This window comes from Stigmatopora argus, chromosome 9, assembly GCF_051989625.1.
Source record: "Stigmatopora argus isolate UIUO_Sarg chromosome 9, RoL_Sarg_1.0, whole genome shotgun sequence".
Classification (NCBI taxonomy): domain Eukaryota; kingdom Metazoa; phylum Chordata; class Actinopteri; order Syngnathiformes; family Syngnathidae; genus Stigmatopora; species Stigmatopora argus.
In genome coordinates this window covers 2,284,710-2,312,197 of record NC_135395.1, presented here as the reverse complement: position 1 = coordinate 2,312,197, position 27,488 = coordinate 2,284,710, and the positions used below count along the sequence as shown (strand labels likewise).

At 37.9% G+C, this 27,488-nt stretch overlaps 1 protein-coding gene across 1 annotated transcript in view; it reads right to left on the bottom strand.

Moving 5' to 3' along the window:
• Positions 1-24,844, bottom strand: part of LOC144082096 (teneurin-2-like) — a 167,111-nt gene extending 142,267 nt beyond the window's left edge. Inside the window, exon 1 of the mRNA XM_077608938.1 lies at positions 24,417-24,844. The gene's annotated coding sequence lies outside the window, so the exon portion shown is untranslated. The remainder of the gene's footprint in view (positions 1-24,416) is intronic.
• Positions 24,845-27,488: the final 2,644 nt, after the last annotated feature.

Here is a 27,488-nt window from a genome sequence, read left to right as displayed (position 1 = left end):
AGTCTCACGTTTGAGACTTAGTATGTACTTTGCCGGTCCCCCCTGCTTGTTTAGAACCAACAGACAGTTGTTGCGCTACATAAATTCTTGTTTGAAAAATGGATTAGATGAGAAAGGAAAATTTCAGTTAAACGCATAGCACAGCAAACATGTATGCAATTATGTACAGGTATGATACAGAAGAAGTTCAGCATTTCAAACCAATCAAGCAAAATGTAGATATGATGTGAGAAGCAATTAATATATATATATATAAAATCTTGTGCATTGGAAATAACTATATAATATACACTGATTTTTACGCAGTACAGCTAAAAGTAAAGCACCAAAGCATGGCTAGAAACCTTCCAGCAATTCCTGGAAGGCAGATGGGATGAAAAATGTGCAGTACCTGTACTTGTGACTAATGCGTAACACATACAGTAGTGTCACTCACACAAAAACATACTGCATACTTGCCAGGGAGTATGCAGTCACATAAAGAATGAGGATAAATTTAAAATTCATTTCTGGTACACGTAAAAGCGATTACATTTTTGGGGAGTGAAGATTTATGAGTCATACCTCTCATAGTGTCACATAAAACAAACTTCGCCAGCAATGTCACTTAAAACCCACCCCCTGCTCTGACAGATAGAAATAGCCGATCTAAGTTTCCAAGTCTGTGAAATATTCATAAGTACCTAAAAGACAAAACTTTCAATGTAACAAGACCCCCCATCCTTTGTTGTTGCTCCCTATCGGATGCTCACTTTCTTTTTGCTCTTCCTTTCCAACTCTCTCCTGGCTGGTCCCTTTTTTGTGGCTCGCATGAATTATGGACACTTGCGGAAACCAATATCTCTGATTGTCCCCGTATTAGGATACAGCAGTGCTGTGCTGATCAAGAGTCTTCTTAAATAATCATGAAAGCCTTTGTCATGCAAATGAATGGCCATGCTGCACTTGGGTGTTCAAAGTAAAGATTGATGTTGAACACCTGAAAACAAGTTTCGACTCAAGAGTAAACTAATGTGAAGGTATTCTCGTTCAACCCATCTCCTGCGATTGGCTGGCAACCAGTTCAGGGTATACCCTGGGATAGGCTCTGTTACTTCAACAATCGTGATCACAAGCGTTTTAAGATGTTTTGATGTTCCTTAATCTAAAAACAAAAAATATTTTACTGTTTTGATAAAGAAAATTTATTAACTGTACAATTAACAAGGACATTCAGTCTGCAATGTCAGTTTTCATATCTGCTTTTCATTTTGTGTTTTGAGTCATTGAAATGGAAAATTTCAAGGCAAAATCTGCTTGCAAAGTAAGCATTGAACTTGTTGACTTATTCACATTTCCACTTCACCATTCAACATTTGAACAGTTGAAGCTTAAATATCCTTTTTTAGTTAATTGGAATGCTGAGTGCTTCTCCTACTGACCTCCTGAAGAGACTGACTTGACCACAATTCTCCTGAGAAATCGAAGACATGCAAATTGCTTATTTAGCACGTTTAAAACACATGGTTCAGAACTGCTAGTGGAGCTTATATGGGGTCATAAACTGTTTCTATTGACAGATTCTGAAAACTCCAGATAAGGCAAAAAGTCAACCAGTAGCCCAGGTATGACTTATCACATTAACTCATATCTATTTATTTTGATGGTGATGTGCTCTTCAAGGGCAGTGTGCGCTTCTTATTTAATCCTCGTTTCTCCATATTATGCTAATTAGGCCCAAACTCATAAAGATCATAATAATAAGTGTTCTTTTCTCTATTTTCTTTTCTACCTTGGTCATCTTTCTCTTAGTGGAGTACTCTTCTTGTTTGTTCACAATGGGTCAAGGAATTAAGAACATAAACACAATTGTACCCTCCTGTCATTGACGTACTATTCACCTAATGGTGTTAACCATCAATTTTACAACAAATTTAAAAATAATTTTGTCCTGAAAGCATTCAGTCAAGCCCTGTATGTTTGGTTTACCAGTGATCGTGAATCTAAATATGCCATGCGCCTGCTTCAGTGCCTGCTAGAATGGCAATGCACCATTACCTATATTTTATGTTCTCGCAGGTAGTAACCAATCACAACATTCTTCACAACAAGTCTCTACAAATCTTGTTTGGCAAAACACCAATACTCTACTGTACTTTTGATCAATTGTTATAGTGCTGCTCCTTAATTTCACAACGATTTAAAATTTTAACATGGTATTTTGATTCATTCAAGGGTGCTGGAGCCTTTCCCAGCACATATGGGCACCAGGCAGGGGGCACCCTGAATTGGTGGTCAGCCAATCGCAGGGCACAAGGAGACGGATAACCGTTCATGCACAAATCTATACCTAAGGGCAATTTAGCGTACTCAAGTAGCCTAACCAGCCTATCCTGCATGTGTTTGGAACGTGAGGAAACCGGAGTACCCAGAGAAAACCCACATAAGCCAGGGGAAAACATGCAAAATCCGCATAGTGAGGACGCACCTGGGATCGAACGTCATAACTGTGAGGCCCACGCACTAACCACTTTTCCATCAGGCTGCCTTGAGACCCGGGGAGAACATGCAAACTCCATATAGTGAGGACCCGCCTGGCGACGCGCTAACCACTCGGCGGCTGGCCGCCGCATGTTATTTTATTTATCCTAAGTTTGTTTCACATTGAACAGTGTGCTTCTTTAAAGAATCTATAAATAAAATGCATTGAGCACATTGATATCTATCTACAGGCCAAACAGGTCTCCGGTGGCTCTTTCTTTCTTTCACTTAGTAGCTGCAGGAGTTTTTCCTCTAGCTGTGAAAATCAGAGTGTGGCTCAAAAAAGATAAAGCAGAGAGCTGAGGCGGCTTTTGGGGAACACCGTTGCCAGACTTCAGAACAGACATCAGATTTTCGTAAAATACGTTAGTTGCCAAAAGCACTGTTTTTTTGTTGTTGTTTTTTTCCTCAAAGATTTTGCCTTTGGATAGGAGCTGCATAAGCTTTAGCACGTTTCCTGTCAAAATCCTCAGAGTCAAAGTGTTTGCCTTAATTGCTACACATTATTCTCTACAAAGTGGAGGCAAACTTTCAAAATCAAAAATTTTACATCACATTGTATTTGCATATTATAATTAAAAATATGCTGATCAATATTAAATGTCATTACATTTTAACCATGCAGCTTCATAGTAATGTGATTTTTTCAAATTCAAATTGACACCAAATTAATACTGAAATTAGCATGTACCCCTGAACCCATCAATCAGTTGGCTGTCTCAGATCACCTTTTCCTCTCCCGTCTAAGACTCATTTTCACATGTTGAAAGAATCATTACTCACAGCTACTCCAAAGCTCACTGGCAGTATTTTAGTGTACACAGTATATATATTTAATCCAGGCTTCACCAGTGGAATCCAGGCAAATGAAATGGGATTACGTGTTAGTATGAAAGCAAACAAAAGAATGTTAGCTTTGCTGCTTTTTTGTCACTTGAAAAGACGTATACTGTATATACTGCATGTGACAGCTGAGAAAATGAGCCGGCAGTACAGCATTTATGGGACTACCAACAAGGAACTCCACAAATATTGTTTCCTGTCATATTTTGTATATACTGTGGCTCTTTGTCTCTTTGTATGTTTGCCTTATTTTTATTCTCTCCTAAAACATTCAAATTCATCATGGCCCATTAAAAACAAATAATAAATTATATTTAAAAAATAATTTGGTTATTAATGTCAAATGAACGCAACATTTAAAAAAAACCTACAAACTATGACTGCAAGACAGGGAAATTCACAAATAAATAAACACTGCGAAGAGAACCTTGTGCAACTCAACCTGCTCTCAAAATGTACAGTAAAAATGTCAGTAAAAGTAGGCAGCAAAACAACAAAACACTTCCGATCAAGAGATATTTCCTTACTTCAACTCACTTTTAAATAATAAAAATCAGCAATGTGGGAATTCTACACAAACATTATTGGCAACCAGAATTGCGTTTTAGCAGAGCAAATCCCCATGTTTTTTTTTTAATTTGCATTTTAGACATTAAAACAATAATGAGCTGGTTACATTTAAAGGTTGGAATTACTTTTAACGATTGTTTTACATATCTGGGCATGAACAAATTACACAAGTCTAACCTTATTCGGAGTCGCTAATGCACAAACTATCAAGGTTTTCAGTGTGTGACAACCTAAGCATTTCTTAAGATATTGGAGCCATTAACACACAAACAAGTATATTTAAGTAAGTAAGGGAAGTACATAAAGAAACAAGTAAGTAAGGAAAGAAACAATCATCGATTAATGTGGCACTGAGTGACCATTCTTTAGTGAAAACTGATTTTTGTTTCCCAATTTATCAATTTCCAGCATTTTTTCTTTCAAAATACCTGATTTGTTATCAGCCAGCAAAAGCCACCTTAACAACCAATATATCAATATGGTATTTGTTTGTTGGCTTTAAAATTAAAACTGAATAGCATTCAACAATAATTGTTAATGGGGTCTCTATACAAATCACATGTTCACATTTATTCTATTTACCCATTGCAGTTCTGCTTTTGATATTTAATGACAGTTAACAACTTAATAGTTGATGACAATAGTCATGAAAAACAATACAAAACACTCTATTCACTTTATACGCTAAAAGGAGAACAATAGACAAAAAATACTGCAATGCCATAGTTATAACAGCTTAGACTCTACTCGAGACACTTTCCACAAGATGATAAATTCCTCCAAAAGATGAGGTCTTCTCTGGCAGAGGCTGCCTACTATGCTGGTTATACTCCATGTTGAAGTACAAACAAAACTGTTTAAATAATAATATTGCCAATAAAAACAAAACAGCTTTTGCATACACTTGTGCCTGGAAATTGGAGAGGATTTGGCTTATGAGTTTTACAAGATACGAGCTTGTTTTGTCTCGATATAAAATTCCACCACAATTCTAGATACAAATGTACTGCTACAGGGTAAGAGCAAATGTCACGCCATACATCGACGATCTTTTCACATTGGTTTCCTTCCAGTGGAAGGACATGAGAGGCTGGTCACAGTACTGTGCGAATAAACTTGTTTTCCTACTCCCAGGACACCTCATATAAGAAGAACACGGAGAAACAATACATGAGACACACATTTTCCATGTACCCAAGCTACGTGGAGAGAAATACTTTACTGAGTCTTTTTACACAGTACAGAAGAATTACGTATGATTTATCTAGTAAGAAATGCATGTTGCAAGAATAAATTGATTGTTTATAGGAGTACTGGAATGGTTTAATTGGATTTGGACAGCAGCTGGCAGTAGTGCAAGATATCGTCGGATCAGATAGTAACAGCAACATGTTTAACAAGAGATAAAACAAGTGCTGACATTTTTGTCTGGTGAATGATATATAATTTAGTCAAAAATATATTTTTTTTAAAATTTGATGCAGTTGAGGTCTGCGTGGAAACCAAATGTATTCAATCAGACATCAACGCTAGCACGTGGTGTCGATATGAAAACTCTTCAAATTATTCTCAGAAAATTAGGACACCCCTGGATAAGCCGTTTTGAAAATGAATGACTGAAAATTAGGTCAATATTATCCATGGGGACTTTTGGGAAAGCTAATCGATTCTGCTGTAGTTGCTTTGTATTTGAGGTAGAGTTATATCCCACCCTTATTGTCAAAACAATGTATGGTGGACAGAACTTATGTTTGTATGATGTCTTGGGCAGCACGTAAGCAAATATAAAAATTGACCCACCAGCTTTACCAGCGTTTAATGATTATTGATGAAGTTGTTTAGTTAAACAGAGACCAACAATTAAGAGTCCGGCAGTACAGAGTCTACTCTACTAATGAGCTGGAGCGTGCCCATGTCTGTGCACCTTGTACTGAGGTGTGTGTCAAACCTAATGGAGGCACTTGTTTTAATCCCACCTGAATCTTAAAGGCTTTGCCGCTCCTGTCAATGTCAATGTCTATACAGGCTTTATCTCATGGGGCTGAAGTGTGACAGATAGGCCAAAGGTTCAGCGGGGAAAAAGGAGTCCTTGAATGGGCCTAGACTTGTGCACTAGGCATTTTTATCTGTTATTTACATCTGTATACTCATTTTTGCACATTGGCAACTTGACCTGACCTCCCATGGGGCACTACAAAAGCCAATCAAATCATCCACTTTCTCACAATATTAACACTGTTGGAATTTTTAACCTTATCTGATTCTTTAATTTTATCACGGCATCAAATTTCTGGGTTGTTTCTCATTTTCAGTTTCTGCTTTACTTCAATTGTCAATATTTAATCATTGTTGTTTCTTTTTTTAATGAGCTAAGCTGATTATATACATTCATTTAATTTGTAGCATAACCACAGACTGGCTGACCTTTTCCACTCGAGCTGTTGGTATGTTTTTGGGACCCACTCATGCCTTATGCTGTCCACTGTAATTGATTTTATCTAACTATATTTTCATACAAAATGAGATATTCATTTCCTGCACAGAGTTAGAAAAAGTGAGCAATTGAGGTAAAAAAAAACGGTCATCATTTTTAAAGTACTATCTGTCTATGAAATACCTTCTCTTTATCTTATGTATACTTAGGTAAGTGTGTTTTACAGTGACAGTACCAGGCCTGACTGGTGATTTACCAAACATCATTTGAGCCACACATGCACACACACAAACACACACACACACACACACACACACACACACACACACACACACACACACACACACACACTGCTAAAACAAAATCCGTTGATGGATTTAGGCACATCATTGAGTATTTGCTACTGTCTGCTAATTGCCACTTTTTGAATGTCAATCTTATCTAGGAAATGATTTATGATGGGGCACACCTCATCCCTCCTGCAAAACACAATCTCAATTGGACTGAGTGCAACCTTATTCTCAACCAGACATCCATTAAAATTGAAGCATTTCGCTAATACAACAATTGGACATCTCTATCTCTTTTCAATAGTTTTTCAGGTTAACATCAATGTTATTGATAGTATTATTCACAGTATGATGTTTCAAGGTTTAATTTCTTTATTGATGTAAAGAATTTGTGACTTCAATATCTTACATGGAAAATAGTATATGTTGGATAAAATCAAGTTCCTGCCAGGCATCAGGGTCTAAGCATGGATCATTATGAGGTAGTGTTAAATTACACACTAGACTGTATTAGGCTGTACACACATATGCTATTAGACATTAGTATGAGACAACACCTAGACCAATAATATGATTATTCCCACTGTTTTGGGATGGCTTTTTACAATACTTTTGGAACCTGGCTGCATCCAAACAACCAAGATAGTAATTGGAATGTCCGTGATCATATCTCAAATGTGTTTAGAGAACAGGATAAATGTCCAGGTATTCCATTCCTTCCTCACCCTACTCATGCAACCATGTCGATAAGGATCTTCTGTGTTGCACTGCTTATGCTTTTTTTTTTTAATTCTAAAAAGTTGAAAGCTTAACATATCCACGTGGAACTAAGGAAATACTGTCTTACCTCTTGATCCTAAAAATGTAGAAATGTGTGTTTAAGCCCGTGGGCCAAATAGTGCATTTCATGTTGAATATGCTGGTATTTACTGTTGAGTTCCTTTTTCCTTCAGTACTGTAATTCCCTGTCTCTCTCTTTCTCTTAAGTTATTTTCATCCAATTGCTAGCCTGTAAGCATCTGCCAACCAAGTTGTACTGCAGTATCTCTCCTTTGTCTCCATTCTTTCTCTTAATTATGCTCCAATGGCTTCATATTATGTTTGCTCCTACTTTGTCAGCCTGAAGCAGACTTTATTTCTCCTTTTTGCATCCTGGTGTTGTGTGTCTGTGTATCAGCTGTGCGCTGAGAGGGAGTTTCAGGCTGATTAAAGAGATGATTTATCGGGGCAAGATGTTGAAGAAACTCCCTGATCGCTCCTCAACTCGTGTCCCTTCAAATGAGCTCGGTCTACTCAACCAACCAACTACTCAGACCCAAGAAATAGGCATTTATATTCATGCATGTACACACCAACAGACAAGAAAACCTGGAAACCTATTTTGTTTTTAAATTAGGTTTGCACTTGCACACATCAAATGTAGCCGTTAAATAATATGTCATTCAAATAATGAGAATCAATAAAAAGAGTAAATAGAAAATATACAGTGAACCCATAATTAATAAAGAAAAACAGATCCACATTTACGCACCGTGAAACAAGTTTGCCTCATAGCAACATTTCACCATTCAGGTGGGTTTTCTAGCATTTCATTACTCATTGATTTCGTTTTGTAAATTCGAAAAGCAAAAGGAACCGTACTGCTGAAACTTCTCAAATAATCATTGTAAGTCGGCAACTCTTACATTTTATTGGCCTACGAGCCATACTTTGAGATTATGCAAGTGCTGGATTCAATGACATATTTGAACGTTGTGGATTAATAAAACCAACAATTCAGATTGACCAATAATGACTCAAATGGCTGCAAATGACCATTTGCAGACATGACTCATATTTATTACCTGCATGATTTCTGTCCAAATAAGGGAATAAAATCACCTTTAAACTGTCGTTTATTGCGCGTGGTTTGCATATTATTTTTTATTTTGTTTACGATTTGAAGTCATTTTGTCTTATTAGGTCAACATTAATTTAGGAACCATACCAAATTCTAACGTGAACTGTATGAGGCTGTTGTACTGCAATTGTAAAATTGCAACGTGATAGTGCTGTTATTAAGAGTTGGATTAGGTCATTTAAATCCCCAATGAAGTCTCATCTCCCAGTTGCGCTCCCTGCTACTGATATATTCTCTCTGTCCTGTGGGAACAATGAGTATTATTTTAGCTCTCCACCATTGGGGATCGTCTTTCAGTCTTCCTCTTGTTGGTTCTCAGGCCAGACATTTTCCAGTACACAGATTTTGAAACATTTCACCCATCAGATGAGTGCAAAAGAGACTGAGACGTTTTGGCCATGGGTGCAGACCTCATTCCTACCTTCTACTACACTAAAAGGGTGCAACACTAAATTCTAAAATTTATCTCATCTCATCTCATTTTCTGAACCACTTTATCACTCACTCGGGTCGTTGGGGGCCTATCACAGCTGACTTCGGGCCAGAGGCGGGGGACACCCTGAATTGGTGGCCAGCCAATTGCAGGGCACAAGGAGACAAACAACCTTTCTCGCTCACACTCATACCTAGGGCCAATTTAGAGTGTCCAATCAGCTCTACCGTGCATATTTTTGGAATGTGGGAGGAAACCAGAGTACCGGGAGAAAATCCGCACAGGCTGGGGAGAACATGCAAACTCCACACAGGTGGACTGACCTGGATTTGAAACTCAGGTCCCCCACTGTGAGGCCGAAGCGCTAAGGCTAAGCACTCATCCGCCGGGCTGCCCTCTAAAATGTATCACAAGTATATATTTTCAAACCAGTGAAACTGACAGGGATGAACATGAATGGTCACGTTTTAGTGTCATTGACGACGGGCAACATCTAATTGAAATAGAGTCAATGTCTAAAGCAGCGACTGACAGGCAATGAGTTGAACAAATCTTCCTGGGGTAGTATTTTTTTTCTTTGTAAAATATCATCAAAACATTTTCTTTTAGTCACATTGAAAACAAGCATTGACACAGAAGTAGTGACAATCCACATCCCTCAGTGGCTTATAAAAATATGATAGTCTCAGAGACACTGGTCTTTATTAAGAATGCATGTCTCCTAAAAGATTAAATCAGAAAGCCACTTTTACCAGCCTGTAACTTTCACTTCGCCATTTTGTGATTAAATGGTCCCTACCTCACCTTTCTGTTCTATCCACTTTCTGTCTCCCTTCTTTAATCTACTTCTGCCTCAGTTAGCAATTTCCTATATTTCCCAAGAAGCATTTCACATGCTCCAGAAAATGTGCCTCGTTTCTATGAAAAGCCAACGCTACTGCAGATCGCAGCCTCTTGTGATAGAGAGCACAATCATTGCTCATTGTGCATCGGAAACCTAACACATGTACAGCTTATTTTGAAACTGCACAACGAATTATAGCTACATATGTAGTGAAGCAGAATACATTCTGATCAGTAGATGTTTGAAACTAAAGAAAGAACAAAAACAATGTTTTTGAGGGGGATTTTAAATCAAAGGTATTTTAAAAAGTGTCACAACATATAGTTTTAATTATCAATCAAACACTGCTGGCTCTATTGTTGCAACTTTGCTGTGATATGAAGAAGCACTGGGGATTGCTGTATTTATTTTTTTAATAAATGATGTTTCAAGATAGGTATTGTGCATAGGTAGATTACTTTGTTTGGCCTTTTCAAAAGTATCTAGCAAATAGATCACTGAACACTGGCTTTTATTGAGCTGTTACAGCAGGGGTCCCCAAACTTTTTCTTGTGAGGGCCACATAACTTTTCCCTTCTCTGATGGGGGGCCGGTGTCAGTTTGTAACAGAAAAATCCATGGAACATTAACTTTCTGTTGTGCCATGCACAATCTTCTCCCTTTGCTCTGAAGTTTATGCACGACACCACAACCGTCATTACAGAATCCCACGTCAACATTTTGCAGCACAGTGCTTGGTGGTGAATTTGGCAGTGGACTCGTAGCGGGGCGGTGAGTCCCCTTTTTTCCAACTCCCGGTTCATGCGTCCCATTATTAGACCGCGAGTTTCGGCCACCATGCTAGGAGCCCCGTCAGTCGTGATGCTAGCTAGCTTTGACCAGTCCAGGTCCAACTTCTCCATGGTTTGGCACACTTTGTCAAAAATATCCTCTCCCGTTGTAGTCCCTTTGAGACTTTGGAGGGCTGCCAGATCCTCGCAAATCTCAAAGTTTGCGCTAACTCCACGAATAAAAAAGAGCAGTTGCGCTGTGTCTTGCACGTCCGTGCTTTCATCCAGTGCTAATGAAAAAAAGTCTAATTATTTCGTCTTCTGCTGCAGCTGGGCATATACATTACTCCCGATTTCTTCAACGCGTCTGGTCATTGTACTCACCGACAGACTTACGGCATTAAATGCATCTTTCTTCTCGGGACACACCTCCTCCGCGACAGTATCCATACATTTCTTAACAAACTCTCCGTCAGTGAAAGGCTTACCGCTGCTTGCTATCAATTTAGCAACCCAAAAGCTGGCCCGAACGGATGCCTGGTTCTGCTGAGATAGTAGTCCACTTTTTCGCTTTGAGAGTTTGTCTGCTCGTATTTGGCCTTGCAATCTATCGTACTTGTCTTTGTGACGGGATTCATAGTGTCGGCAAAGATTGTATTCTTTGAATACCGCCACCGTCTCTTGACAAATGAGACAAACAGCCTTTTCTTTGGATTGAACAAAAAAATAATCGTTTGTCCACTCCAGGTTAAATATCCTGCATTCTGAATCAATTTTTCTCTCACCTAACTTTTTCGCCATTATTCCGTTCTCAAACAGGTTGCAGTTTTAATATGCTTGAATAGTCCGCGATGGTCCCAGGGCTCCGCCCTCACCTGCGATCGTCCAGATGTCTCGGTAACACTGCTCGTGCATGCAACGGTGGACGTGCCCGCATGCATCAAAGGGAAACACTCTCCCTGCGCGTGTCACCCAAGAAGCAATGTGAAGCCCCGCTTCACTGGGATGATTTGTGGGCTCAGCAGGGGTGCAATGAACCAAACACAAGATTAAAATGTCCCAGTCTTCAAGGCCAAATAGGAAAAAAAATCCGATAGCGTCTCTGGTATTGTTCAGAGGGCCGGTCCAAATGTGCCAGCGGGCCGCATCCCCCCCCCAAAAAAATTAAATAAATAAAAATTCAAAAAAATAAAAATAAAAAATAAAATATTTCCGATAGCGTCTCTGGTATTGTTCAGAGGGCCGGTCCAAATGTGCCGGCGGGCCGTATCCGGCCCGCGGGCCGTAGTTTGGTGACCCCCTGTGTTACAGCATCAAGTAGAGCAATGTGCAGCTGTAGTGACTCTGACATTTGGCAAGAATAAAAAGCTGCTAAAACACAGCAATCACAATGGTGTTAGGGTCCGGGACTACACAGGGGCGATGGAACTCACCACAAAGTTGAACATTAAAACAAACAAAAAATAAGTCTTATATGCACATGCATTTTGTGATGCCATAGGCTCGAGTACAGAAAATGGATATTCATTGACAATTACAATAAGTAATTGAGGGTAATTTGTGACATATTTTTCCGGCTAATAAGTGCCCTAAATTATACAGTATTCCATGTTATTATGTTGAGGGGCCTCTTCCTGGAAACATTCATTCATTCAGTTTCCGTTCCACTTATCCTCACAAGTTTTGTGGGAGTGCTGGAGCTAGATTTTAGTTCATTACTGTCCAGTTTAATGTAAGCTAAACTGAAACACTAAACACACAAGATGAATTACATGTACTGAGCAATATTGAATGAGATAAGAAGAAAATGTCATGTGATTTGGCCAGATTGCCTAGGCCTAGTAAAATACACAAACACACTAACACCGAAAACCCCACAAGCCACACACACAGATGTAAGCTCCCTTTTAAAAGCTGCAGAGAAACCAGGCTGAATTTGTCCTGGTACTGTGGAGTAGAGTTGATTTAAGTGAGGTTGGCAGCCATGGATGACTGGGAGCCACTAAAGCTTTGGTCCGCTGACATTATCCAGCCCCTCAAATATTACACAACCACGCAGTCGTGATTGTGTGACTGTGTTTGTCTGCTTTATTTTGTATTTCATGTCCAAACAAAATATTCATTCATTGCTCCAAAGACCGGAAGAGGAAGCACTAGTGCTGCTCTCTGTGAGACAAACGTGGTAATCTGAGTGGATCAACACTGATCCTCTTTGACCATCCAAGTGTCAGAGGTCACACAAAGCTTGAGCTGGGGGTGGAAATCAGAGCAGATAAAATATTTAGGAGCCAAATTCACCCAAAGCAGATTGAAAAGGATCAACTTGGGAAAATATGGATAAAAAAAATCCAATTAGCAGTTGACGAATAAGTGTGTGTTGGAATGAGGTGAGGGGAAAAACATATGCCAGTGGATTACTGTGACACGCATATAGACAAAGCCTCCAAAAATCACAGTATATTAGGGCAGGGTCTGGCTATTAAAATATTGTGACAGCTGCAGTTCCAAATCTAATGGGTGTGGAGATAAGCTTTTAGGCCCACAGTATAGTCCAAAAATGAGGCAGAACTCAAGCAAACAATATAGATGGGTCAGCAGCGCATGACCCAAACCCATCTTTAACCTGCAAGATCAGGGAATCACAATGTTTGGGGCACATAGTTATCACCCATGTTCTAGTGTTGGCACTGAAATGAAAAACCGAGTTTCTGGCTCTCGAAAGGACTCTCACCCACTGAGCTTCTATTTCTTTAGTCCAGCCTACTCGGTGTGAGATCCACTTTCCACTGGTACCCAATGCTGTTTAATTGCTTTGGCTGGTAAGGCTAGGGCAACACCCACTCCTAAATAAGAAGAAAAGGTCTCCACTGAAATATGTGTAATGTGGCTAAGCAGATATGAGACCGCAGGATGACAAAATCCCAATGGTATTACTTTTTGATTGAGAAAATAAAATAACTAATCCGTTATACCAGCACCAAGCCTCATTTGTTCCCCTGATTCCTCGCAGCCATTAGCAGCTTAAGACTCAAACAGATCACCCAAGATATCAAATAGCTGTGGGATAGATTCGAACAATTTAGTTGGCCAACATAATCCTCTGTGTGGAAAAAGAAACAAGTTTGAATATAGTCATATTAGATTTTCTGATCCGTTGTGATCTAGGTTATTGTTTTGCTCTGCCAGATTATCAGGAACTAGAAAAAACATCGGACAATGAACTCACCAAAATCTGTCAAAATCAATTAGAATTTGATATTTTTCCATGTAAAATTGTGTTTATCTCTTCTTTCTGATACATGATTAAATTAATTGTACTAAAAATGGTGATCATTTTCACTCGTATTGAGCTTTTATTTATTTTAATCTTGAAGGAACATACTCATTTTAATGGTCTCCTGATTCAACTATCTTGCTTTGCTACTCTGTTTTGTAAAAGCACCATGATGAGGACAACATTGCACGATAGATGAATTTGTTGTATGTGTATCCAGTACACCTTTAATAAGTCCACCTCAGGGCACATTGACTAAAAAGTGAATACATAAAATACATTAACATTCGGATTTCTACCTACGGACAATTGAGAGACTTCGCTAACCTGCGATGGCAACACGTTCAGGCTCTAACCCTCTTCCTGCCTATAGTCAGCTAGGATTGGCTCAGTCACCCTCTGGACCTTTGTAAAGAAGATGAATAAAAAAAAGAAACTAACCTAAGATATGTATCTATAAAGTTTTATAAATGACAAATAAATTCATAATATTTCACCATTTGTCAACCGCAAACCTTGTTGCTATTTTTTTCTTTAGAATTTTTTTCTTCTGAATTTGACATAATGAACAGAGGCTGCCGAGGGTTTTAAGTGATTTTGTCAATGTAGCCGCACATGTTAAATCCATAAAAATCCCTAAAACAAAATCCACAGAAATACCACATGGCCACAGCCCTCCCTGTATAAAGAAATCTAAAACAGGAAAAAAAAAGTACTTCTTTGCACCAGTGTTTTTCTACTCATTATCTTATTTAGCTAGTGTGAGCTTATTGTTATTGTTTTGACAAATGTAATATAGAATTTAATGCTATATGGAGGTCACGTGACTTCAATTATGAGGGTACTCATTAGCAGGATTGTAAAACAGATTGTATTTTCAATGTTTTGCCAATTAGGTAACAGTAGATTTACTCAATTAATTAAATAGATTGTGTCCGTGTTTGACATGGTTGTCATTTATGACAGCATTTTTAATTGTTCTGAAACAATGTACATGGAGCATGGAATTTAATAAGTATAAGTATAATAAGTGTTTGTTTTAAGAAAATAGCATAAATAGAAAAGCAACATTTATTTAAATCTGAATTGTACATCAGAGAAAACTGGAACCGCGAATAACTACACAGGTAAGTCTCGTAAACAATGTCAACATCAATAACAACCCAAATAAAATAAATAAAAAAAACACCTCAAAATAAAAACCCACTTCAAACTAGGGATGCCCTAAACCTGATTTTTCAAAATATTCTTTCAAAGATAAGTTTGGCCAATTGCGATCCAATTTTTTAGACCAGTAAAAATGATGGCCGTTACTGTCTGATAATCCAAAAATAGTTGTATCAACAACAACAACAACAACAACAACAACAATAATAATAATAATAATAAATAATCAATATATAGGTTTTTATCAACAGTGCCAAAAACAATCTTAAAGCAAGATAACATCTAGTTGCAACTAGGAGCTGGGGATTTAATTTTTAAGCGTGGTTAGTCAAAAGACAAATATAATTTATTTTTACTCATAAGACAATCATGTGTGGCTCTGTGAGCATCAAGTGTGCACCAGCCTACATTGTGAGGTTCTATTTTTTGTTTGTGTGATGTGAGATTAGAGTGAATCCCAGTGATTTGTGGACATTTACTTTATTTCTGCAGTTCGGTTACAAAGACACTGGCTGTAGCTTGATCAAAATGTCAGGACGTGAGTTCACGATCCAAGAAAAAAAGTGAGTGGAATGTAAGAAAACTTGTTAAGGATTAGAATGAATATATTTAGACAGAGGATGCGTGTGTAAGATTCCTATTTTCTGACTAACAGAGATAGAGCTGACCGCACAAACATAGCTGTTACAAACATATGGAAAGAGTCCCAGCTTTCCCTGTGCTTATTAAGACATTACATCTCTTTACACCTAGCTGTGCTAATCCTACAGCCTTATGCTCATTGGTACAGTAGCCAAGTGCCCTTATAGAGAGGCTTTTCGCCTCATCCCTCACCCTCACTTACTATTGTACCGCTGTGTGCGTGAGTATCTGTGACCATGATGAATGGACCAAGCAAAAGAGGAGAGGGTGAGTGTCAGACATTGCACAACTAAGGTCACTCTGTGGATAGAAAAGGCAGAGACTATGGACAATCAAGGTAGAGGGGGGAATAATAAAGCATGTTGAGAAGGGATTGCACACAAATACACAAATTCTATTTAAACGCATCTACATGCACTCTGGCCCTGTGTTTATGTCCTTCTTAGCCACTCATGTATTTGTGTGTATGTGTACGTGCAAGGCTGGGGTAGGTTAAACTTGTACACCTAAAGTGTTCCCAGAAGAGATTAATCATCCTGTGCTCGAATGCAGCATCTTGGTCATAAATCATCACCTGACCCCCCTCGCTCTATTGCTGCCACACGTCGCGGAGAAGTCAGGGTAAAAAGAGTGTCATACTACAGCCATGGTGTGCACATAAATTGTTTGATCGATACATGAAAGGCAGGAAATCAAGCTTATTAGCAATTAGAACATGATTTATCAAACAAGTAGTTTCTAATCAGTAGAAAGGCTGAACCAAAACATAAAGGACGTTTAGTTCCCAAGACGTTCAAAGTGTAATATGTGATTAGTGCTTTATTAGTGCTAAAAGAGAAATAACCTTATTCTCCTACAGTGCATGGGATTTTGAAATTTTTGAGGGAATGGCTTTACTGCTGTTCTCCACGATTCTTTTAGTTTCATAATAACAAAGAGAAAAAAAGCCTGCAGAGCAAAGTCAGTGAATTGTTCATGTTAAACAGAAATGGGCAATTATTCTACAAAGGGCCGCAGTGGGTCTTGGTCTTTCTTCCAACCGATGCAGCACAGACCTTTTAAGAAACCTCATTCAGGTTTCTGCTGAAACAAGCAGTACCTGACTGCAATCAACTGATTATACTTGTAAGACCCAGGATTGGTGAAAAGGTGTTGTATTGTTCAGTTGCACTAAAAACCTGCACCCACTGTATCCCTTTGTGGACTAGTTGCCCACCCTGATCTAAAATGATATTTCAATAGATTATAAAAGTGTTGTGATGGTAACAATGTTTATTTAATTGGCAGGAATGTACAGACACTCCTCAACTTACGAACGCAATTGGTTCCGAGCGATTGTTCATAAGTTGAATTTGTTTGTAAGTTGATTTAGTGCTATATTTTGTATTATAATTTATGTTTAAGGCCTATATAAGTATATTGAAGGTTTATATAAGTGCATTTGTATGTTTAAGGCTTGTATAAGTAACACGCATTGGTTTGTACTGAAAAAAAAAACATTTAGTAAAATGGAGAGAATATGTACAGTACTGTAGAGAGAGAGATAGATTTATGTATTAGAAACTGGCCAAAAGAAGCGACCTAATGACGATTGCACAGTTTTCTTCTTTTTTTCATCATAAATGATGCAGTAGCACTGTATGGCATCATTCAATTGATTTGCAAACTTTGTGCAACGTTCAATATTTGGGTCCTGCTGCTCGATCTTTCTGTTTATAAATGGTACTGAATGTGCAACGCTCACCACTTTCTGACGCGCATCAAGCTTCGTTATTATTGCCACTCGTTTCAAATGAAATGGCTTGCCTCTTCCTTGCAATAGAAGCCTTTAGCTTTTTACCAACCATATTCAATATTGGATGCATGAGATATTTAATGATACAAATGAAAAAGGTTCTTTGCACACTGGAGATACATTCACGCACTTCCGCATTGCAACGAAGAAGGTAGATGCTGGGTGAGCTGAGCTCTCACAGCGCCAGGCGTCGGTATTAGCGGCGGAAAGAAGTACTACTCCGAAAAAGACGCGAAATACAAAATTGGACTTGCGAACATTTTTGGACTTAAACGCAATTTGCAGACATGTTCGTATGTACCGTTGTTCGTAAGTTGAATGTTCGTAAGTAGGGGAGCGTCTGTACTATGAAATTTAGCTATCCCTGAACTAATAGTAATTTGTGGTTTTAGTTTAATATGTATGTTTTAGATATGATAATATGTCACCTTCCTTCCATGTGTTATCATATTTTAATGGTTAAAAGTAGATAGCCTACTATAAAATATCAGTGCAGTGCTAATCCTAATTAGTGGGTATCTTGAATTCTGTAATGTGTTAGGTCAGTCCATAAGAGAAAATTTAGCATTGTGTAATTTTTGTGCATGACTGTCTAGTTGAACAAACGTTACATGATTAAGGTACCATTTGGTTACCCCTGCCATCTGGCCTTTCCAATTGTTTACATGGCGTACTTGCTGTATGTTCATTTGCAAGCAAGGCTTCATGGTTGTAACATGTTGTTGAGAGTGAAAATCTATTCCCATTTTCTGAATCTTTTGCTTCGTGTCTTCATTATTTTTATAGTGTATCTCATTATCATTGAAATTGACAACTACAAAAGGCATGTTTTGCTTGGCCTCTAAAAATGCTATGTAGCTGCAATGAGTGCTTTTGCATTTTCTCTCCATTTACTCAGTATTTTTTTCATCCATCACTATTCTAATTATCTACAAATAAGATACTAGACTGGAACTTCAGTTGCTACACAAGCGTTTGAGGGTGGGGGGAAAGCCAGTGGACACTCCCCAAATGTTTAAACCATGCTTTTACACCTTTACCATTGAATTATGTAGTAAATGCTACAATTCAGCAAGAAATAAAACATTGGTTCTCTCAGTAATGTTCAATTCCAGAAAATTGATTATTTGATAAAAATTCAACAGCCGAGTTTCATTATGTTTCTGAGCTTATTCCTTTCCCCTTGCGGAGGAGAAAAATATCCTAGTTTATTAAATTACTTCTCTGAAAAGTCTCGGGGGACGCCATCTTAACTTTCTCCCCTTTCACAAGGCCATTCTAGACTGTAACTAGGTATATCTGCTTAGAAAGGCAGAGTAAAAGAGAGAGGGCATGAAACCAAAGAATTGGACATACATTACATTTTCTAAATTCAATGGCTGTCAAAGAGCTTCTGGTAATTCCACTGAATGCAACTGGGATAAGAATGATCCCATAAAACAAGGTTAAGAGAGTTTGTGTATAGATGAATAGAGAAGCTGCTCTAATTTGAATTATTGAATCGGGAATTTATATACACGTGCATGCATGGAACCATATATGTAAATATACATGTTAATATATATATATGTAAATATATATATATATATATATATATATATATATATATATATATATATATATATATCAAAAGGGCACGTTTGTTTTACACAAGTTTTGTTTTTACGCTAATCATCTGTATTCCTAGTTGTGGCGCAGTTTGTTTCTATTTCTATTGCTAACATTGTATGTACTAAATAACAGGATGCATTGGGGGATATTTGGTTTAAAACTAACAACAATAAACAGAGGCTAAACCAAAAAATAAACAAAATATCCATACGTCTGGTTTTCCAGTAGATGAGGGGAAATACACTAGAAATGCCATAATGGATTCTCTGATTATGTGGCGGGGTAAAGAATAGTTGCATACAGCAAAACATTTGCCATAGCAATGTACCTTGAGAGGCCAAACTGCCAAACTACATAAGATAGCAGACAAAACCTCAGTAATCGGCCCAATTGACTGTTGCGACTAGTATGCACATCTATAGGAAAGAAGTGGTTCTAACTATTATCGTTTACAACCTGTGTATGCTCATAAAGATGTTCGGGGACTTACTATAGTTATGCCGCTCACACTGACCACCTAACCTGTATCAGTTGTTCAAGTTCTCTCTGCATAACTGTGAGGGGAACTTGAAGACTCTGTACCATTTAAACATTGGTCAGTGAATCAGTATTACCACACTACTGGTCACGTAAAATTAATGACCATGAATCATTTGCACAATTGTCCATGTTTCAGACTTTCTGCACTACTGGTTTCCTCACAATGCTCAAAGGCTTTCGGTGTGTTTTTGCCGTTGCAGTGATGACCCCAGTGGGAATAAGACGAAAATCCACTACTATTAGACTAATCTATCAAAATCGACAATTGAAAATAAATTTTAAAAGTATCCTATTCTAAGCGGAAACATTAAGGATTTAGGTATCTAAATTTACAGGGTTTTATAATTTGAATTATACACTTCTGGCTACCATTTTTGCTGATTTAAAATATGGAGTATCCATCTTGGCCAGAACAGAAACAAGTAGGCTATAAAAATATCTAGGAGGGTGACTGTTGTGGGGAACAACCAATAAACAGATCTATCTTAACTGCCTTGTGGTTAAGTCTAGAATCCCAATTAGCACTCAAATCTGGCATAATTATGAAATTATGATTTTGTGATTAACAACACAACTATTTCCCTTACCATAGGGGAACAAGACAAAACTGACACATTAGTTGTGGAAAAAAAACATACCAATATTGTGAAAAATAGTTTAAATAAAATTAAAAATAGATATACTAATGTCCTTCAATATAATGCTATCAATTAAAGTCAAAATATCATTTGATGATAATTTAGAACACAGCACACATAAATCAACACACTAAAGTGGACATAATCATAGTTTTGGTAATTGTGCCTGCCTGTAATGTCTTAATTGATGCAATTGTGTTTTTTTCCCAAATATAAAAGACACATTTGAATGTATTTTGGCAGTAGAACAACACTGGCTGCGCTACAAACATTCAGCCACCGTGCGGGGTTCATTAGCTAACTCTGAGTGGGCTTTGAATTGGTTTGGAAGGACAAACTGTATTAACTGGGCCTTCAGTGCCAACATGGGTCATTCCTAGCGTAAAAACGGCATTAGTGAAATTGGACCCTTGAGGTTTTGTAATGCTCTTTTCTGTCTGTTTGCCTGTGTGAAAGTGTAATACCTACACACAAAAAGCTACAGTAAAAGGGTCACAACAACCACAGAAGAAGGAACACTTTCCCTATTGTGTGTTTATATGATGCTTTTGTCTATTTATGAGCACATGGTGTAGACTGATTTATGCATTAGGGTTATTGTGTGAAGCCTCCGTCTATAATCCCCTAATCTGCTGAACTCTTGAAATCACTGCAGTCATCTGTCAGCCAGGTCACAGAAGCGCTCAACAGTAAAACACATGCACACACATACCCACACAGTGAGAGTAATTTAGTCAACAGGGTCAACCTCATTCAGTCTAATAAAGATTGATGCTCCTCTGCCCAAACCTCGCAGGTGTTGTAGTAAAATGTAGACATACATTACCCAAATAGTGGCAGTGAGAGGAGGAAGAGAGTGGTAGTATCCATGCTAATTGATTTCAGCAGTAATTTTTTAAAAATTGAACATTGCTGTAGAGAAATAATGTTTGGATAAAGATAAATTATCAAAATATGTTCACAAATAAGCGAATGAGAGAATTATTAAGGTGTCAAAATAACAAATATTTACTCCACATTGGTTTAATTCAAAATGTTTCCACAGGCCAAATGTTTTAAGACAGTCTGATTATTTATTCTTTGTCATCCTATTCAATTTACACACTTGTGTTACTAGGTTAAAGTTTTGCAAGTAAAAAAAAAAAACTTCAATTTTTGATGGGAAAATCTTGTTTCTCATTTTTAGGAATCAGATCTCTGTAAAGGAGATTTAGGAAATTTACTATAGTGATGTCAGGCATCTAATCTAATGGTACATAAGGTCCAGCAAGGACTCAGACTCTGAAAAGCTCTAATGCTCTGATGCTTGTGTTGCGTTTAAAGCTCCAAGGTCCGTCTGTTTATATGTATTTATAAACATGTCTTTGTGTGTGCCTGGGTTTGTGAGTGGGAGTGGCTTGATGGGTATGTGCCAAATAGGACACCCTGAGGGTTTGTCTGGAGATTGCGGTTGACACGGCCGGCTGTTGTCCAGGGTGTGCTTCAATTAGTACTCGTTCTTATGAAAAAAAATAAACAAACAGACACACTGGCACAAACACAAAAGGAGGCTCAACAAAAAGGTGAGAAGGGCTTGTTTAGGTGAAAACATTTGCCCGTGATAAAGATAGTATTTACTATAAGAGTACATAGAGAAAGTACTAAGATAATAAACTTCCATCAGAAGACTGCTTTCTTTGGAATTGCAAACCCCATCGAAGGCTCAAGAAAGAGTGAAAGAAAGACAAACTACAGAGGCTGATAGATAACACAGAATCATGACTACTTGAAGTGAGCTAAAAGTAGAGGAAGAGGAGGAGGAGAAGTTACTGTACTGAGAGAAACGGTATGAATTTGATGGAAGTGTGATCTCAGCAGGGCACCTGATAAAAACTATGTGCTTCAGTATCAGAAATTTTTGGTGACTGTTTTACACTGGCACTTATAGTGGGACGTTTCCCCTTCATGTCATCTGACCAGAAAGTGACAGCGCTACATTTGGGATGCAACCTCAACTTGCAAACGCATTATGTATACAAGTATGCCAAATTAATTTTCCTTCCCAAATGAATGCCTTGGCTGTAGACTGGAGCGAGGCTGCAGCTTTCAGCCTAGATTTACAAAGTAGTGCCTGAATGTCCAGTTTGTGTCTGTAGCCATCTTCAGAAGATGTCTATATCTATAAACTTTCAAATGACTGGAAAAGCACATGGCATTAGTTTTGGAGTAATTAAGAATAAAATCCATTTGGATAGTGGGATTTGCTCACTCTATCTGTCAAGCAAGTTCAGTTGACCAATTATATAGTATTTCTATGCAAATACAGTTTCTGCCCCAAAAATATATTGGCAAGACTTTTTTAATTTGGTTTCTTCAAAGGGAATTGTGTGTCCTTGTCATAAAGAGAATTGAGAGAGGATTCATGGTAAACAAAATAGCATCGATGGCATAGTAGTTTGATTGACAGTTGGCACATAAGAGGTGTGTGGTTGGAGCACAGTCATCGGAAACGCCTATAGTGTCTCAGAAGTATCAGAAAAACGTTTTTTAAACATGTATTACATAAACTCTGTAATTTATTATTCAAGCAAAATTGGGAGGCTTGTTGAAAAGATTACATTACTTTCACCCAATCAAACAATAAGGTATAGTATGCTAGATCACAATTTTCAGGCCCAATTTCTTTTTAATTGTATTAACAACCCAGAATAACAGTCCAATGAGACAACCTTTAGTCTAACGAAGTCAAAGAACCTGTAGACTCAATAGCTTGGCTAATAATAAAATAACAGTACTGATTTCAATCTTTGTGCTCTCATTTGCCCCCTGCAGTGTGACTTCTATAGCAGGCTGCCTCCCTCAGTGTGGAGGGAGAATTGTGTCCTTTGCCTTACCATAAAAATTAAATACATTAGCAGATGATGGGTAATAAGATGCGTAATGAGTCTAAAAAGTTTGGAGATGTGAAGAAAGACAGTACACACACTTGAGAGATATGTTCTCTATTGAAGACCGCACATTTTATCAACAGATCCAGTTCGAGAGTGCTATCTCTGCTTTTAGTAAGAAATTCTACCCAATTATAGCTCAGGCTGGTTTAATGCTGCCACACTTCCCAATTCAACTTGTGTCGGTATTTGAACAAGAAATCTACAAACTAAGCATATTTTAAATCAATGAGAAAAATAATATTTTTGAACTCATATCGAAATAAAAAAGCAACGACTAAAACATTACTGTTTGTTTTTACACTACCTTGACTGCAAATTTGGTATTTTGATTCCATGTGGTTTATTGAAAGATATTTTCATTGGTGGATGTGATTAGAACCATTACATTCAACTAGCGACTTGGCATTTAATTTGTTACCTTCTTAAAACTAAGATTGTTTTTTTTCAATTACGTTACAATGAACATACTGGATATTGTAGGACAGCAATATTACATTTTTGATCACATACAAATGCTGCCTAGAATAGAAAAAATCCCATACTTACGTCTTCCCATCTTAAGCAGTTTTAGGCAGTTTCACAATAGAATAAAGAGTTCTAAATATGGAAATATCAGAAAGCAGACACAACCATGCAGCAACACTGTATTCTCATGCACGGTGGAGGGTGGACAGAGAGGGATCCCAGGAATGACAGGTCAAGCATCAAATTAAACCATGGTCACTCAGTCAATGTCATGGTGACAACCTCATATTCGAGAGAGATAGAAATGGCTGCCCTGTCCAATATCAAAGATAATGGTGATAAACCTTGACCTTTCACCACAAACCACCATAAAGTCCAAACCCTTGTGTTTGAAAGCATTGCCTTAAAGACACCTGCTATTTAATGATTTAATCATTTCTTCCAAAACTGCATGACGTGTGTGACTGCACCCATGCATGCGTGCAGTTCTCCGGAACACCTGCGCCTAGAAATACCTCCACACACGCCACGCAGCAGCGCATACAAGCAAAAGAAGCATTATCGGTCCCATTGATGACTGTGAATATTAATCAATGAAAGACATTTCAATGTCACCAAACCACGGCGATCCCACGCTCTTTGACACACGATTTTTACATCGTATGCGCTTCGATCATCCCAACACAGCTGAACACAATCAACGCGAGCGTTATTTCTACCAGGATTTAAAAAAAAAAAAACATCCCGTACCTGTTTTCCAGAAATCTGCAATGTTCAGCGCATAATCCTCTTTCTTCCACTTGCAACTTTGCCTCTCCTCACCGAACGAAAGGGCGAAACACGTGTATTTTACTGCATACTTTTCTTCTTAGAAAAAACGCGCTACAAGAAAATGCGGACAAGCTGGAGGAATGAATGGCCAAAAAACCTTTCGCGGAACATCTTAGCAGACGCGGGACTCAAACGGAGCAATCCATCCAAAGCAGGGAGCAGGGAGGGGGAAAAGAGCTAACTTTATAAGCAGATTTAACTGTAGGAGAGGAAATAAAGAGTCAGATAAGCTGTCGGACATGCGGTGGAGACATCAACAAACGGCAACGACCGAGGCTCGGGAGCGCGCGTTCACGGTCGACACAGCGGTCATTATTATTATCTGTGCGTGCAGGCTTTAAATCCACTGTACACTGCTCTATGCAGTAGTGTTTGCAACAGAACCGATTTACTCATTGCTTGATCATCCAGCTGGACTATTTCATCCAAATCATCATTTTATTAATTCAATCAATATCTGATATTGTCCAATTAAACATAATCGGGTGGAACTATCGTTGCTTAGTTCAAGGTTTGTAATCAAAACAAACAATCAAATTAGTAAATTTGTGGATGTTATGATGCAAACACCGAATGACAGGAAGTTGACATAAGGCAAGATAATGAGCACATACAATTAAAAAAAGAAGGCTGAAAACTACTGCTCACTGTGCTTTTTAATGTGATCCCAAACAAGATTAATCAACCCTTACAAGTTTTAATTGACATTGTAGATGGAATGCAAGGAATGAATGAATAAATGACAATACATGGTAAATCAACCAATACTCTTATCCATATACAAGTTTAGGATGAAATACAGAGGCAACAAAACATACACTAAATACAACTCAAACAAAAGAACATGTAACATTTCATAATTTAGAATAAAACCAAAGTATAATGTTTTTAGAGTAATGAATAATGAATGAACAAGTTTTCACATATACTATAATTGGCAGTAATGCAACATAATAATGTTTGATAAATGAAAATTGCGAAGACACAGCAAAGGCATAAACTCCAACGGTGTCCAAACCAAGGAATTAAAATCATTTTAGGCAGGTTTGAAAAAATAGAAACCCTAAGCATCAAATTATAAAACTCGATTTTAAAATATCCATAATGGGAAGTGTATTCTTTTTAGTGCCATATTTGTGTGCGTTAATAAAACACATTTTAATCACAATGTGATGGCTAATTATTCAATGGCGAATACCTTGGTAAGTAATTGCACTACTTTGACAAAAGTGATGTCAGTGCATCTCAGGATTCAAGTGTTCTACCATATCAGGTGTACCAATTATGAGGCCTCATGGCTCTGTGGCGACCATGTCGATGTGTCCTTGAGAGAGATACTGAAGCCCATGTTTGTCCTGATGCTGCGTCATCATTAGGTGAATGACGATATAGTGACAAAGGGCTTTGATTACCTAGAAGGTACAACGCTACATACAAGTGCAAACCCATCTGCCCTTTACCTATTCTTATCTAGCTAGTAAATATATTTTCAGAGCGAAATTTGATGCCTTTGAACATGCCAGCTTGGTAGAGTCGCCACCTATGTCCCAGTGCTCATTACAGTGGTCCTTATGCATCTCCATTTAAATAGTGTGCCCAATGCACCGCAAGCTACTGTTCACATTAGTGCACTGCCTAATGGGATTTTACTATATTAGCAAGAATAGAAAGGTGTAATAACGGGAACATGCAATCATGCACCATAACAAGGAAAGCATAGTTAACAGTTAGACTATTGCTACTCCCTCTATGAGAAAGCTGTAAATACATATTTCCCTGTGGAGGTGTGATAACATCTTCTGCTTATTTGAAAACACCCCCTAAAGAGAACCTTGTGGCTCTTTTGATAAAGACTTTATTTCAGAGCCATTTTTAATGCAGAACCGGGGATTGACATGGAGCATGATCCATCATTGAGGCTCTTTTTTTACACTTAATTATTTTTCTATGTTTGTTTTCTAATTCTCCCTTGTGACTGAATGGCGACTAGGGTATAAATCGTCATTCATACATGGTTCGTTGAGCTCAAGCACATTCCAATCCATCAACAAGTAACAGAGAAGTAGGATTGTTAATTCATGTTCTCAACAACAAGAAAAAACAAAAGAATGTCTGTAACTTTTCGAGCTTATCCATGTTTGGTCTAAAAATATAAGAACAAGGTGACAAGCATTATATTCGGATTCATCCCAGTGGTTTTTGGAAGTTGCCTCTCAAGGTGGGGGGTGGCAGGCTTCTTGTTAATCAAAAATGTAGATTTAATTGTTTCTTATGTTATTGAAATGCGAGGTGTTTGTTTTCAAATCAAGTAAGATAACAATAACAACACCTCACTGGCAGAGCGTAAATTAAAAAAAAAACATTCCACAGCAATTTTCAAAGGGTTGACACAATTCATATAAAATAAGGAGGTGGGGGGAAAAAGGAAAATAAAAGTGAAAATAATCACTTGAAGGCAAAGCCTGGTGAGGAAAAAAAATGTGGGTATAAATATTAGCCTCCCTTGCTCTTTGCATCATCATCAAAGTTCGGGAAAGAAAGGCATTTATTATGTGGTGTGGTTTACACCTGGCTGCACAAGAACTTTCACTGCCCCCTGCTGCTAAATCCATCGACAGTTTCAGAAACAAACATTTTGAAGCTGCCTTGCATGTCCTTCCATATCCCATAATAATAACTATTTGATCAAATTAAAAAATGCACACAAAAAGCATTTAAATATTTTACCTGACACTTGGATGAAACCAAAATGATGATGGCCATACATCTGTGTTTCAAAATCATTCCAAAGAGCCAAAACAAAATGAAACTTTTTGTCTCAATTGGCTTTATCTCAATCTCAATAGTTATGAGAACACGATTGAAAAATACTTTCAAAATATTTTGTCCTACCAGATGTGCCTTCATCAGATGTTCAGTTGCTGCATTCGGTCCATTAAAAGGTGAAAGTGCTACTTACAAACATTCCATAATTTTATGGCATGCCTATTA